The following is a 17315-nucleotide window of genomic DNA, read 5'->3' on the forward strand; positions in this document are numbered from 1 at the left end:
TGGGGTCTTTTTTAACCTAGCCTCCTGAATATTACTCTATGCTGCCTAAGGTAAAAGGTGATGCAGCAAACAGCAACACATTCAACAGAAGGATTTATAAAGATAGATTAGTGACCAGTGGATAGAGGAGCAGACTGTGAAAGACTGACAAGAGTTTTCTTCCTGTCTTTAGCAACATCCCACCCTTGGAGCTACACCCTTCCAACAACAGACATAATCTCTTCAGGGCTTGTAGGAATAACTATTATTACAGCCTGTACTTGCCTTTAGATAGAATTAATCATGCAATATCTTTCCCAAAATTGAGAAAGATGGAAGTTCTGAAGTAGTGAGAATATTGATTATTTTACCACTACTTTCTTTTATTCACACCAAACAGTTATGATCATGATTTCTGCATGGCTATCTGTAGACAGTATTTGAGAGTACTCAGTAGTGACTATAGCAGTAAAACTCATACCCTTCTTACAGCTTGTATAAGTAATTTTTTAAAATCTCAGAAAGAGTGACCTTTTTAATTTCGTGTGAATATTAATAGCATTATGAGTTTTGTTGATTTATTTATTCAGTATATTAAATATTCTTCAGCTATAATTTAAAAACAACTTCTGATAATTTGTTGATGATGATTTCATCATATTAAAAGTTAAGCTACACATTGAATTTTGATTAACACTTTGGCCACCATATTTTGGGGTTGTTTCAATTATCCTAAAACTAGAGGAGTCCTTTGTTTGTTCTTAAACTTCCAATAGCGGTGGCTTTCATAATTGGCACTGTTGAGCTGGAAACCAGTACAAAGAATGAACAGAATAAAAGAAATAAGGATTAAAAGAAGGTGAATATAATTGTATGGCCACATATATTCATATTGCCATGAAGTTCTGGAATTGCTTTGAAGAGTATATAAAAATAAACTCAAGGAAAAGAAATATTTTTTCATACTGGTTCCCTAGATTGGTAATTTGCTAATTTTTCCATCTTCCAAGATGTTTTTTTTTTAATTTTCACCTCTGTTTTGTGATATGTAAAGGCAATGTATGATTGAAGGAAATATTCCTGAAGCCATAGGGTATGCAGGAGGGACACATGGAACACCAAAGGTGATAATTTAGCATCTCAGGTCCCTGCCAATGTGCAAAGACTTTAACAGCAACTCAGTCTAGGTTCCCACACTCACTGACTTCCATCCCACCATTGCCTAAAGCAGATTCTTTGCATAGTGAAGTCACATTACTATCCATATAGTACTATGTATATCAATTATTAATTCAAATACATTAATCCTAATGAATTCAAAATGAAGAAATTAAAGATAAGAATTAAACATCCCGTCCATGACCAAATAATGTTTTATAATTTAAATGTAATATAAATTGTAAGAATACTTTAATTTTTACATTCCTGTGTTCTCTCTGGAGAGCCCTTTTTCCAGGCACCTCCAACTAGCTTACAGCAGGGGTTCTCGAATTTTCGCTTGCATGGGAATCATCTGGAGGGTTTGTAAAAGCACTGATTGCTGGGCCTCATCACCAGTTTCTGGCTCAGTAGGCCTGGGGTGGGGCCAGAGAATTTGCATTTCTAACCAGCTCCCAAGTGATGAAGATAATGCTGGTCCAGGGACTACACTTGGAGAACCACTGGCTTAAAGGACCATCCATCCTGCCAGGATTGGATTTTCCATCAATCAGCCATTTTGAAAACTCTAAAATGAATACTTTTTTTTCTCCACATTATTGAGATATAATTGACATATAACATTGCATAAGTTTAAGGTGTACAACGTGTGGATTAATAAGCAAAGAATTTATATAAGAATCTAGGAAAGTTAGAGTACTGATAGGAGATGCTTTGAATAGCATCTAATACTATGACTGTTTCTGGAGATTCAGAGGTTCTTTTCATGGATGGTGCTGCTCTCTTCAATCAAAGAAGTTAACCACCAAACACCTGTGTGACTAATTGCCATCTGTGCTCTCTGGAACCTTGCTAATAGAAGAACATGTCAGAGATCTTTAATGAATTTTAAAACGCACCACTTGTGGATGATCTTAAGCACTTTTTATGTAAGGGAAATTATGGACCTCCTGTCTAATATATTACACTAATCCAAATAAATGAAATTGAGCCAACTCTTTTGTATGATGTGGCACTAAAGTTAATTAAAAGGTGGGAATAAAGTCTATAGTTACATAATCTATACAGTTTCTAGAATGAAAAACCTGGTCTACCTGCTGAGTCCCCAGTTCAGCCTAGAACTCAGGGACTAGGGAGTATTCTCCACTGGCAGGAGAGCACATATCTAATGTTTCTAAGAAAATGGAATTGGTCATGGCTTAAACTAAGCAAAAATCTGAATATTTTTATTTATAAATTTACTACCTCTGTCTGCCACTGATTTCCTAATGAGGATCACCTAACCTCTCAAACACTGTATTTCCCCAGTTACATACAAGGGACAGTTATGTTCACCTGCCCATAATTTTGTGAGAACACGTTTAATAGAACAGAGCTCCTTTCAGAACTTAACTTTCTAGAGTAAATAATGGTCAGAGCACTTATTACTATATCTTTGCTCAATTTGATAAATCAATTTACCTGAGAGTTCATGCTCTCAGGTAAAACTGCATGCTCTCAGTAAAACTGCATGAGTACTGATAGAGAGTAGTGGAAAAAAAAAAAGAACTGTTTCACATGTAGAAATAGTGACATTTGTGAGGCTTTTGCTATTTTAAAGGGAGTACAAATTGAACCATTAATCTAAACACAGAGGAAAATTTTGCCTTCACATATATTAATTTTATTGTACTATCCTTCCAATGGCCACTCTAAGTATTTTTAGAGTGGTAATTACTGACTTTGCCCAAACCTTAGTCATTTTTTCATTCATCCATTCATTCATTGAATAAATACTAATACTTAGTGTTCTATCTGAACTGTGGTTGGAACTGTGCCATGACCCTACATTTTAATCGAAGTTATTATATAAGTCCCAGATACAAGATATTCAAACATGAAATTAAAAAGGAATAAAGAAGACAAATGAAAAGATATCTGTCACTTATGGGATGATTTAAAATAAGTGATGGGTATTAAGGAGGGCACATATTGAGTGGAGCACTGGGTGTTATACGCAAACAATGAATCATGGAACACTACATCAAAAACTAATGATGTAATGAATGGTGACTAACATAACATAATCAAATAAAATCTAAAAAATTTTTAAAAAATAAGTGAAAAATCAGATCAAATAAACAGTTTTGTGGTTCTTCAAATTGTTGCTTTCCTTTGATACTATGTGAAATACACAGTTATATCTTTATCATATATCTGCTTGTCAAATTTCATTCACTTAATAGAGTTATCCATGCATGCAATAGGCATTAAAATAAACTAATTTGCCTATGATCATATTTCAGGCCAGTGCCTACGGCCATAGAACACAACATCCCTCAAAGAGAATTTGAAGATCCTCATTTCCCACAGAAATAAAGCCAAACATTCCTCTTTCACAAAATCTCCAATAAAGTTGGTTAAATATTATATATATCAGTTTCAGGCTAAGTTAGCAATGTATGTGAGGGTAAATCAGAAGCTTTTTTCAGGGCAAGTATTTTAGGGTAAAATAGGTATTATGGAACTCTGACTTGAATGTTTCAGTGTGGCTTTTCCTTAGGGTTTAATTTGTTCTTTAAGGGCTAAATATGAGTAAGATATGTTTCTAATTCTTTTCCCATTAAAGTCTATTCAAATTATCTTTTCAAAGAAAATAATTTTGATATATTTAAATGAAGAATACTGTTTTAGAAGCTATTTATATTACATCATAAAATTTAAAATTTCACAGCAACTTCCCAAACATTATTGAGGGTGTACTTTGGACCAAGCACTGAGCAAGGTGCTGGTAATGCAGAAATGATTGGAGTCTGGAGGTGTGCCTGAAAGTGTTCAGGCTAGTGCTAATCTTTGTTAGTAACCTACAGAATTTATTTGAACAAAGACTTAATTTTTGGACTAATCACAGGTGTCAGGGTATTTCCTGAGCAGTTCTAGACTTTTTGAACAAAAAAAGACCAATATTTCACCTTAAATAAGCCAGCAGACCACTATGCTTTTTTAATAAGCCTACTAAGTTAAATTTAAAATGTTCATTTTGAGGAAATGAACAACAAAAACTCCATATCTGTCATTAAAACTGAGCGGGTCTGTTTCCTGCGAAGATACATCACCTTTAATCATTTTGACTCTGTTATTTCCTTCCCCACTAGAGCAAACCAGTATGAAGTACAGAATTCTGCCCCCTTGAGGTGAGCTTCTGTTTAGTGAAGTGCTTCTGTTGTTTATGTTTATCTTTTATAATGGCTGTGGGCCATTGTTTTGTCTCAGAAGCGTATATACAGAGCTAACCCTAGACGATGTTTTGAAGCGGGTATACTTTGTTGTGATGCTTTTTTTCAAGAATCAGTCATTTTCTGAAGATGTCTACCTACTTCAGTTGTTTGTCATCTTTAATCAGAGGATATAAAAGAACTTTTTTAGGTAAAAAATTTATTACTTGAATAATAATAAGTACACAGTACTAAATAAGTGTAAAATAAATGTAAGTAATTAAATTTTCAAATGTTATTTTCATAAGTTTATAGCATTTATAGTTTAGAAGTGATTAATGTTTAAAACTATATGAAGACTTTTGGGACACCCTTTAAATAGAGAGATAAACAATATTTAGATATAAAATTTAAATATAAATATATGCTTTTCAATGAATAGTATATAATACAAATTAACATAAAAATTATATATAAATTTGCATAAATTTATAAATTGATGTAAATATGTATTTATTTGAATTTGTATAAGTGTAGACTTATATGAATAGTTATTTTACTGTATATAAATATATGTAAATATGAAATACAAATCAATATTTTGTATTTATATATATTCTTGATATTCACTCATTTGCCAAGCCACCTATTTGACAGAGAATGGGAAGATATGTTATTGAGTGAATTTGAAGTTCTGCTAAAAGCTTTAGAGCTACTTTTGTATATGATCACTCCTTATAAATAAAAATACATTCCATAATACAAATCAAAATTTGGGAAAAAGAGAGCAGTCATGAAGAATAGATTTTTTTTCTCAAAACGATTTTATTTTGATTCATAGTTTTATGATTTTGGAACAATTTAGTTCATCTTGTATCAAAAGAATGGCTAACCTACTGTCATGTATTCTGAGAATGAATGACACAAAGATAGAATTTTGGTATCTTATGTTTGCTCATAAATTTACACCATCAAACAGAGACACTCTCTCTTTAGAAAAAATTTTGTTTAAGTCATAAGGAGCTATGCTGTTGAATAAACTTCTAAAACTTACATAGTTATAAAAACTAACATCTTGTATTCTCTCTGTATTGACAAATACATGGAGTCATTTTGTTTCTTTTTGCAATAATATAAACTACGATCTGCCTAATTGAAATAAAATTTCACAAGTTATCATCTTACATTATTTTATATTCTCTACATATCCTTAAAGTCTTATTAACATTCTTTATGACCATACTTCAATATAACCCATATACAAATCTAAGCGATTCAAAATATTCATTATAAATCGCAATCTAATTTTTTTCTTTGTCTTGTCTCTGAATCAGTATCAGTAATGCTTTATTTTTCCCCCTTCTTTACACTGTTCTATAGAGTGTATTGACCATTTATCTCTAAAGGACAATAACAGTATGTTGAATTGATACAAACAAAAGAATAAATGCCAAAGGAGGTGGTGTCTCTACCATGCCTTGCTACTGTATAACAGTGTCATCTTGGGGAAAATTGCTTCATCACTCAGGGTCCAAGTTTTTTCACCTACACAAACAAAAAACAATCCAATTCTCATAGATAGGAGCTAAAGGCTCTTTCTGTGTTTTACTGCCAATGAATCCTTTTGGAATAGTGGTTTCTAATCTTTATATTGACTCCTCATCAAATTAGTTCATTGAGAAATGTCCATTGATTCCAATCACATTTCATCTGCCTTAGTTCATTTCCTATGTCTAGAAGTGACAATGAAAGCAAAAATGTGAATTCCAAGTTTGCTAACATGTTCCGCTAACATTAAACACTGATGTTTCCCTACACAGAATAATTCTTTTCCAAAGAGCACTCACTGTTAAATTAACTTAATATGAAACAAGTCTCTAAACTCAGAAAGAACATTAACCAAAAGAAATATTGAAACCGTTACTGAAATATTCCATAGTCAAAGAAATAATCTGACAGGACGTTAATACACATTCTGCAATGCATGTAAAGAAGTGTTTAAGAACACTTGTAATAAAGATGTTTCTGAGAAAGCTAGGAAAGGAGGGAGGGAGGAAAACAACTTAAGGATCAACACCGATTAACTATTGTCAATCTAATTCCTAACTGGCCTAAATTCCTAAACTTTCAAATTGACAAACTTACTGACTTAAATCCCTATAGTAAAATCTCCAGCCTTGATATCAATGACTATACTGTGATACTGATGCAGAAGGGATAGATTGCCATGTGGCAAAGCAGACACAACTTGAGTTCCTGGCTCCTGGTTCCCTTTGCATTGTATCTAGCATATGCACTGTGATCTGCTCTGTATCGTCTTCTGCTCTCAACCTTAATTTGAAAGGCTCTCTACCTTTGGTGGGATAGTTATTTCATGTTATTAGTGTGAACATAGTTCTGAGAACTCCCACCAGGTACCTTCTGAGATAGCTTACAAATCCCTACTAGCCTAGCAACTTCTGTTATACTAAATCCAGATTCTGTAAGAAATGCAAATAATGGGAGAAAAGTACAGCAGAGAGTCAGTGTTAAAGGTCATGTTTTTGAATATTTTTTAAATTGGTCAAATTGGGAAGATAGGAAAGTATAGAACATGAAAGACAGGAATATTTAAGTGATTTCTAAAAGAGCATTATGACAAAAAAAAAATTGTAATTTTCTACTTAATTGAAGCCAGGAAAAGAAAAAAATTCAGCCTCAAGATCTGAGATTACTATTTGACCACAAAACTTGCCCAGGAATGATAATTATAACTGACGTTTATGAAGCACTTTCTATGTGTTCAGACACTTCTCTACGTACATTGTAAGCATTAATTACTTTAATTCTCCAAACAAACCTATAAGGTGAATGTTTATATTAGCCTTTTATTTTTAAAGATGAAGAGACTGATGCTTGCAGAGGTAATGACTTGACCTAAAAATTTCAGTTTTATAGTAAAAACCAACAGGTACACAAAATTCACTTCTTTAAAAGATACTTTATTGTGAGTACCTTTGGAATTAGTTTTCTGAAAAAGTTTGTGGTCTCATTATCTACTTAGGAACAAAGAGTTAGAGATACAGCTATCTATAAAAATTATACATACTCTCTGACACACATACATTATTTTCATTTTTATTTATTTCATTTTTCCAATATTTTGATAAATTCTTTGAGATCAATTGCATATATGAGCTCCTTGGGAGAGGAGAACACAATCAGTAAGTTTTGGGAACAATTTGGAATTAAATTTGCTTACTTAGTACTAGAAAGCACTTTTTTTTCCCTTAAGCAGAAATAAACTTAATAAATAAAATATGAGATATAAGATTATAATTTGATTATAACTTAGAAGAGAAAATTATAAATATGTGTATAAAAAAATTGGAAAAAATAGACCAAAATATTGGAGGTGGTTGTGTTGGGGTGGTGGGACTCTAGCCAATTTTCTTCATTCTACATATTTCTTCCATTTTATTTAATGAATGGTTGTTATCTCTATGATGACAAATATTTAAGTATGGAAATAGGAAATGTAATTACAGAGTGCTATAATCAGAGTCTTAGAGTTATAAATATATTATCTAAAATAAATTTCTATGAAGTATGAGCATGCATTATAGAAATTTCTAAGCATTAATATGAATATTTGTTAGATTTGAGATCTTAGAAACAAATGACTTCAAAAGGAAATCTACATTATTAAAATATTAGATATTGGAGCTTGATATTGGATTTTTAATATCTATTTATTGAAAACTTCTTTATGTTGACCTAAATTTTATTTCACTATTACGGTTTAGACTTAAAAATATAGGAACTATCTCTAGGTTAAAAAAACAATCAAAGGGAATGTTTTGCATTCCTTCTTGCACTCCTTTTTGCATTCATTTTGTTTGTTTGTTTGTTTTGGAGTGTTTTGCATTCCTTTTTGCATTCATTTGCATGAATGTTTTGCATTTTAGAAGTGTTGCTTTATTCAAGGCACTCTGCTAGCACAAGACAATAAAAAATGAGTCTTACCCTCAAAAAGCTCCTGGTGTAGTTGAAGACATGAGACACATAGCCAAATAAAAGCTGAAAAAAATTGAAGACATGAAAGTGAGAGACTTGATTCATTGGTTCATTCAGCACACATTATTGAATACCTACTAGATGATGGGAACACAGTGGTCAACAGGAAGCAGCCTCTGCTGTAGATAACATCATAGTCAAGTAGAATAGCTAGATAGGAAATCCAGTGATGAGGGGACAAATATACTCATTTATCCATCCTTTTATCTCTAGTTCATTTTTAAAGCTTTCACTAAGCATCCTTTGTGCAGCTACCAAAAACACCACCAGAAACAAAAGTGAGGGCTGAAGAAGCATGTCAAAATTAGGTCCTTATGGAGAGGAATTAGGCAAGTAGAATGAAGTAGGCAACTGTTTGTATTTGAAATTATTAGAGAAAAAGATTCAAAGCAATTTTTCTAGGTTTTGAGTGATAAAGGAGATAAATGAAGAACCTCATTGAGCCAGGGACACATTCATGGATGAAGTATTCTCTAGCGTTCATTTTAAGGGGTAACTTTTAAATTACTATATTCTATTACATTTCAAAGAGATCCCTATTGTGAAGCAACATTTTTAGTAATGCTAATTTAAAGCATTAATATTAATAATGGAATGGCTGAGTCATCTCAATTGTCTTAGCCTATTTTACACAAACAAACAAAACAGGAATAAGCTAATTAAAAATAAGTTGATGATGCTCTAGCCTTTGTTTTTTGCCTCCAAAAGGTTTGTAAGTGGCCTAAGAAAACACACTTTTTAAAAATTTTGCTGACATTTACTTAAATACTGGTCTTTTTTCCTAATCACTTGCATCTTCGTAACCACAAGAGAGAAACTGTACAAAACAAGCTAGGATGACGGAGTTAAAGGAAGCACTGGCCTCAGACCACATCAGGTCCCCTCCTGCCTCGGCCTCCCATCAGCTTGGGATCTGTGCACACCTTTGACTCAGTTCAGTCAGCTTCAAACTGGGTAGAGCTGAAGGAAATTGTAAAAAGAAGTACCCTTCTATTTAAAATACTTTACTTTCATAAGGTACATCTTTGACTTCCATCCTTGCCTCTCTCCTTCCCTCTTTATCTTTCTTTTTAAACTAATTAATGATTTATTTATTTTTTGAGAGAGCGTGTGTGTGTAAATGGGGGGATAGGCAGAGTGAGAGAGACAGAATCTCCAGCTGACTCCCCACTGAGTGTGGAGCCCTCCCGGGGGATGGATCTCAGGACCCTGAGGTCATGACCTGAGCCGCAATCAAGAGTCGGACACTCAACCGAGTCACCCAGCCCCCCCCTTATCTTTCTATCTCTGTCACTCTCTCTTTCTGCCTCTCAATCTCAAACATGCACACACATACATGTATTATGTATAAATACATACACACATGTACATATGTGTATATGTATGTACAAACACACACACACATATCAAAAAAACAAAGCCATAAACAGATATTTGAGGTTTATTTCTGACACATGTTCTACTTTCTCATTTCCTATAATGCTTAGAATAACTCATCAAAGAAAATTGAAGCCATATTTTCACTTCTGATGTCAATTTTTAAATGCTTTCAGTGAACACCACCATCTTCAGTTAACACCTCCAAAGTTTTAATAATTCCTCAAAGTGCACATACCTAGTGGTATTATTTCCTCAAGGTCCCTAGGTATATATCCATGTCAATTTAATAATCAATAATCCGTCTTGACTCTTTTTAATGACTCTGGACTTGATGAGATCTGTTTTTGAATTGTTAGAAGCACAGTTTGAAATGTTTCTGATGAATTTTGAGAATGACTTATAGTATGTCATCCCAGAAAACTGCACTTTTGTTTGCATGGGCAGACTGAAATTTTCTGTTTGAAAATCATTAACATTTTATCAATACTTTAGGTCTTGAAATTAAAAGAACAGCAGGTATTTACAGATATCCTTGCTAGCTCAGAGAATAATGTGTGGTGTGTGTACTCACACAAACACTCCCAATCTTCAGTTCTGATAGTCCTTGAAGGACCCAGAGGAACAAAAACTGAAGGAGATAAAGAAAAACTTGATATTCATACATTACCTAAAGCAGTCATGTTATATCCAGTACAATGAAAGAGAATAATAAATCTTGCATAGTTTCAAATGCTTCACAAATCAATAAATGAATAGCAGCATTGAGAGGTTTAAAGTTGGTTTTTTTTATTTTGCTGGATTTACCACCTAGAGAATGATAATACTCAATTTTTCAGTTGATGAGGTATCTGGCTCCCTCCATGATATGAATGTTATGCTTTGTACTACTTAAAAAAAAAAAATCCCTGTTCAGGTACTACAAACATACACACAATGTCTCATTAATATGCTTATATTTGGGATATTATCTTGGAACTGTTGTTTAAAAATTAAAAAAAAAAAAGACTATTGAGGGAAGAGAGGCAGAATTCACTGAAAATTAACAACTCCGGGAAGGTATGTATGGCTTTCTGATTTCTCCAAGTGGAATCAAGCAACATATTCCATTGAATGATTAATTATAATGTCAGTGAAATGTAAGGAAAATATCTGGGTAATGCTATACACATTGTTTGCACTTTACATCTAGATAGAGTAAAAAATAACTAATTTAACTGAGTCCTCATATACATCTGTAATCTCACTGACCCACCAGGCTGAATGACATTATTTCCTTTTTCTTTGTGAACCCTCTTTGGCAATTTTGATTTAGGATTGATCTTCATCTCATTTTCTATCTTTATTTTTGGCATATTCGGTAATTTCTGCTTGAGAAATTAAAGGTAATATTCACAACTCTGATAGTTTTCAACAAATGAGAAACAGTTGCTTCATCTTCAGCATTAATAACAATTTGTTCTATCTTTATAAACATACTTAGGAGGTTGTTTGTACTTGAAGACCAGACTATATTGTAACAACTGAATTTGAAAATCTCTTTCAAAGTATTTTAATAACAATATAGATTATGATAATCTCAGCACATTAATTGAATATTTACTAAGTGTCAGGAACTGTTAAATCTTCTATATGCATTTATCTAATCCTCCAACTGCCCTATAATATAAAGACCACCATTCACCTCATTGTACAAATGAGAAAACTGAGCAGTTAGGTAACTTTCCTAGGGTCACACTGCTAACAAATGAAGGAGCTGGAAAATGAATCCAGAAAGTCTAATTCTAGAATCATTGCCCTATTAAATCATTTTATTTAAAATTATTATATTGATGGTAGATATCCATTTTTATTTAGGCTAATTTAAGTTAAAGCAATCAGATAATTATGACAATATAAAGAATTCTAAATAAAATGACAACCAAATTTATAAAGATTAAATTCATAGAGTAGATAAAGCAGAGGAAAAGATTGGTATGTATAAGTGAAGACTACAAATCTTTAAAGTCTATAGAAAAGGTCTTCACATAAGACTCGAAGACATCTTGAAGATTATGAATAGCAGTTAATGAGCGTAACTCACATTGATTTAGCATGGTTTAAACTTTTTATTATAAAATCAACATGGTCATTATCTAAAAGTAAATGATACAAAAGATTTACATAAAAATAAAAGTATTTTTCCTCTCAATTCTACAACTCAACTCCCCAGAAGAACCCACTATATATAATTTCTTTTGTACCTTTCTGGATGCTTTTTTGGTAAATGCAAATATATGTTTATGTTAAACATAAATGAGATCAAATATAAATACTGTTATATAGGGTTTTTTTTAACTTAGTGCATCAGAAAGATCTTTCCATATTATCCCATAGAGATTGAGCTCATCCTTTTTAATAGTCAATGCTCCATTTCACGGATTAAAAATAACTATTCTAAACTGTTTCTAAACTTTGCCTGTTTCAAAAACCACTGTAACCAAACATCCTCGATGCTCTACACATGCTGGTACTAGTTAACCCTACAGGAAAATTCCTGGAACTAGATGGGTTACATTTTTATAGTTCTTGCCCATCAAGAAGATTGTACCCCTACACTCCCACCGACAGGGAAAAGTGCTGGATAATACCAATGTTGGATAATAAGACATTTTAGTCTTTGCTGAACTAACAGGTGGGAAAGTTCCTCACATTAATTTGTACTTATTTGATTATGAATAGTTAATTAATTATTAATGAGTTAAGTATTTCTTTAATTATAAATGGAGTTTTCCCATATTTGAATTGGTCATTTGTATTTCATTTTGTCCATTTTTTATTGAGTTTTTCATCTTACTGATTTTGTTCTTCATTTTGTTAAAGGTTTTAGACTATTTTCTGTCATATATGTTGTGAATATTTCCCCTAGTTCCTAATTTATGTTTTGCTTATTTATGCTTTGCTGTGTGTATGTGGTGTAAAGAAATTTTAAATTTCTATTTTGTCTGAATTACCAATCTTGTTTTTTATGCCTCCTGAGTTTGACATGCCTGGAAGGATTTTTTCTATTCCATCATTATAAAAACATTCATATATTTGCTATTTTTAATGTTTCATGTTTTACATTTACTTATTTTACTTATCTAAAATATATTTACATGTAGGGAATGAAGAAGAACCCAGTTTTTCCCCAAATGGCTTTGCAGTTGTTCTAGCACCATTTATTAAGTAATCCATCTTTTCCCTACCAACATCAGATGCCACCTTTACCCAATAATAAATTCCCATGTGGAGCTGGACTTATTTCTGGATTTTCTATATAGTTATATTGAAATAATCCCTTTTAAAGTTCTCCCTGGGTCAGTATTTTACTCAACAAGATTTCCTTATCTTGGATAGAAAATATATCCTCATTATAGCTAAAAGATAGAAAGTAATCCTAAGGGGTCGATGAGTCAGGCTGCCTTCACAGTAACTATATACAGAGAAGTGTGTGTGTGTGTGTATTTAATATCTTAGATCTTTAAAGTTTTCGTAGCTTGAATATAAGAATAATTTAAAGTTGTCTTTTCTCTATATATAGTTCCATCTGCTCTTAGTTCTTTGTCTTGTAATCTTTCAGAATTCTAAAAAGGTGGCAGCACTGTTATGAATTACTATGCTATATTTAAAAAGTCTTTTTGAAAAATAGAAATAGTAATAATTTATGTACACTAATCATTCATAGTTTATCATATGTAATTATTTAATCTTCCCAACTATGTGAAGAGGCATGATAATTATTAATATCATCTAAATTTTATAGGATTGATATCTGTCTCAGAGATACAGGTCATTAATCCAGGACCATGGATTTGGCTAGCATATAACAAAAAGAGATCCCAAATCAAACCCAGATCTTTTCAGAGTAATAATGCAAAGCTCTTTCCAGTACTTCAAATTTCCTAAGTTTAGAAGCATTTTCAGAGTTTGGGCTATGTACTGGTACTATGATAAGACATTGGGTTATAGAAAAAAAATCTTCAGTTCTAGCTCCCTATGTTAAGGTGGAATGACTCGTGAAGGCCCTTATAGTTTAGGCAGAGACAAAGCTGTAAATAATGGCTTATCTTGATACCCTGTTTGCAAGTTTATAGTCTCCTCTTCTCAAACACCAGCCATTTCATGTTTTCCTGGTTCTAATGGGCAAAAAACATCCCAGTGTCCTGCCCAAGCCTGTCCTCCTTGGACTTACTCTCATGGTCTGATTCATAATTCCTTTTTACTCTCAATGCTATGATTTTACAGCTCTGCATCTTAAAGTGGTCTCCAGAAATCCATGATAATTTAAGAGTGATGCAACACAACACTCTCTTTGGGGCCATTTGTATTTTATGAAAGACTTAGTAACTGATTGTTACTTTTTTGTTATAAAAGAAATATATAGGGGCACCTGGGTGGCTCAGTCGTTAAGCGTCTGCCTTTGGCTCAGGTCATGATCCCAGGGTCCTGGGATCGAGTCCCGAATCAGGCTCCCTGCTCCGCGGGAAGCCTGCTTCTCCCTCTCCCACTCCCCCTGCTTGTGTTCCCTCTCTCGCTGTGTCTCTCCCTGTCAAATAAATAAATCTTAAAAAAAAAAAAAAAAGAAATATATAGTTCCTTTTGGAAAATAGGTAGCATTAGGGGAAACATCACCTATTACCTTTCAAAAAGAGATAAACAATCTTAATCTGTGTGTGTGTATACACACACACACGCACACACATATATATACATACACAAATATACACATACAATAGAACAAAAGAAAATGGGCCTTCAAATGGAAAGATCTAGGTTCTAGTCCTGTCTTTATCACTTACAAGTTGGGTAATAATGGCTATATCTAGCCTTTATGCATATGGTAAAACATGAGCAACTTCCATTTATCTAAGCCTCATTTCCTTATCTATAAAATGAATATATTTCCATTTGCTGTCCCCTTTAAGTGTTGTTGTGAGGTACAGTTAATAGATCATGTATGTAGTAATCAACTGCAAAATATAATGTAGCATAAGATTCAAAGATTCAGAGCAATGCACTCTTAGGGACGCTAATCTTCATATGAATCCTGCTTGTACCTTTCTGATCTCTGTTGGTGTGAGGGATCTACTCTTGGTATGTAGAAAGATGGAGATTGACACAAGCAAATGTGCTAATTATTCTGCAGAAATATTGGACCTTTAAAATAAAAATTCCATCATAACATATAATAACAAAGAAGTTTTCCATCTCTTCCCTTGCACTATGAGTTATAGTTTATTCTGATTATGTCAAAGGTGGGTATAATTCCCCTAAGATAGGTCCTCTTTGTCTTGGCCACAACTGGAACTTACTAATTTTTTTATTAGGCCAGTATCACAGCAGAAATAACCCAGTCAGCAGACAGAGTGGAGCAGATTAGATCTATAGGATGTCAGTATCATTTTTTCCCTGTTTTCAAGGCAAATGAAAGCTCTCATGCCTTAGTTTCAATGACTAAGACAAGAAGCTGGCCTTGTGGGTAGAGGTCAAGTGCAATTTGATAAGGACCTTGGTCTCAAAATATATTAAAGACCAGAACATCATATAAAGATTAGGATGAAGTTTCCTGAGCTGTTATAAGAACTAGAGAATGTCAAGTTTCAAGGGACCTTAGAGAGCAGCTAATAAAGCCCTTTCATTTTATAGATGGGGAACTAGAGCAGTGCATTGATTAGCCTGAGATGATATAGGTACAGTAAGTGGTAAAACCAGGACAAAAGTATGGATCAGTAATATCACTTGAATATTAATATTTGTAACTCTAGTAGTTATTTACATTTTTTAAGTTTCCTTCTAGTTTTACTTATAAACACTACTTCATGAATACTTAGGGCCCTCCCTAAAATGCCTTCTCCATCTGCCCAGGATACAGAACTGGTTCTACATACGGATTATATACTCAAAGGAAGGAGGAAGAAGAAAGATAGGAATGCTGTATTCTATTGTTTTCATTGTCACTCTCCGTATTTAATTTGAAAGGTCTTTGCTCCTTTGCTTCCAGGATGTCTAGAGCAACATACCTTAATATTGATGTTCTCAGGACATATGTCAATTACTCCTTGTCTTCTTAATCTCTCTGTCTCATTTTTGAATCTGTAAAATGGAAGTAACAGTAGTACCTATCCCATCCATTACTGTGAGAGTTAAATGAGACAAGATATGGAAAGCACTTTGAACATTGCTAATACATAGCAAATGCTAATAACATCAGCTATTATTACCACCATTGTTACTTGCTAAATCCTTTTTTTTTTTTAAAGATTTTATTTATTTATTTGAGAGAGAGAGAGCATGAGAGGGGGAGGGGCAGAGGGAGAAGCAGACTCCCTGCCGAGCAGAGAGCCCGATGCAGGACTCGATCCCGGGACTCCAGGATCATGACCTGAGCCGAAGGCAGTCGCTTAACCAACTGAGCCACCCAGGCGCCCTTGCTAAATCCTTTCTTCAGACAGTGTCATTGAGATACCACTTTTTAAAAAGATTTTATTTAGTTATTTGAGAGGCAGAGAGAGAGAGAGCGCATGAGCACGTGCAAGAGCACAAGAGCTGGGGGAGGGAGAAGCAGGCTCCCCGCTGAGCAGGGAGCCTGACACAGGGCTGGATCCCAGGACCCTGGGATCATGACCTGAGCCGAAGGCAGATGCTTAATTGAGCTGCCCAGCTGCCCCAAGATACCACTTTTTAAGGTATAAGGCTATTCACAGGGCACATGGAAAAATCTGGCTAAATAGCCTCAAAAGAATATTTGAGATTATTTTAAAAGGCTGGTTTAACAGCAGAATAATTTTAAGATCCCATTGAACTTTGTTCCTTATCATTATAATGATATAAGATGGTATAGAGGATAGTATGTGTATGAATAGAACTTTTCTTCTTAATGTGTAAAATTTTATTTGGTTATGAAAGGAAAAAATTTACCAGGAATATGCAAAAACAATCCCATAAATGTGTGACTCTCTCCTAATAATCTTACTGCACAAAGAGATAAAGTTTATTATCTCAATTCTATACACTAAGGACTTTTCTACTTCTCTGACTGTATCTGGGCCTTCTCTCCCTGACTTATTAGGCTTTCTAGAGGCTACATTCTTAAATTATAGTTTATTCTCAAAGAGAAATGGAACAGGCTCAGGTCACATATATATATATTGAATGCTTATTGCATGTCAAATGTTTTATGGACCCACCTCCTTGCAGTTCACATTAACACCGCAAGACAGGCATTATGATCCCCATTTTTCAAATAAGAAAATGGAGCCTCAGAGAGATTGACTGATTTTCCCAAGCTCACACAGCTCATAAATGCCATAGCAGGGATTCAAACTTTGTTGGTCATTACATGATGCCATGAGGAAACTTTAAGAGGTTTTACTAAAAACAACATTCTAGGGGCACCTGGGTGGCTCTGTCATTAAGCGTCTGCCTTTGGCTCAGGTCATGATCCCAGAGTCCTGGGATCCAGCCCCACATCGGGCTCCCTGCTTGGCGGGAAGCCTGCTTCTCCCTCTCCCACTCCCTCTGCTTGTGTTC

General features: G+C 33.7%; 1 long non-coding RNA gene across 2 annotated transcripts in view; it reads right to left on the bottom strand.

Annotated features, from left to right (window-relative positions):
- Nucleotides 1-15646: 15646 nt before the first annotated feature.
- Nucleotides 15647-17315, bottom strand: part of LOC145716565 (uncharacterized) — a 102201-nt gene continuing 100532 nt past the window's right edge. For both annotated transcript variants that reach the window (XR_014139355.1, XR_014139354.1), the window contains exon 5: nt 15647-15878. This is a non-coding gene — a long non-coding RNA (uncharacterized LOC145716565). The remainder of the gene's footprint in view (nt 15879-17315) is intronic.

The sequence above is a fragment of the Leptonychotes weddellii genome, chromosome 12, assembly GCF_054177405.1.
Source record: "Leptonychotes weddellii isolate Sample4059 chromosome 12, ASM5417740v2, whole genome shotgun sequence".
Taxonomy (NCBI): Eukaryota; Metazoa; Chordata; class Mammalia; order Carnivora; family Phocidae; genus Leptonychotes; species Leptonychotes weddellii.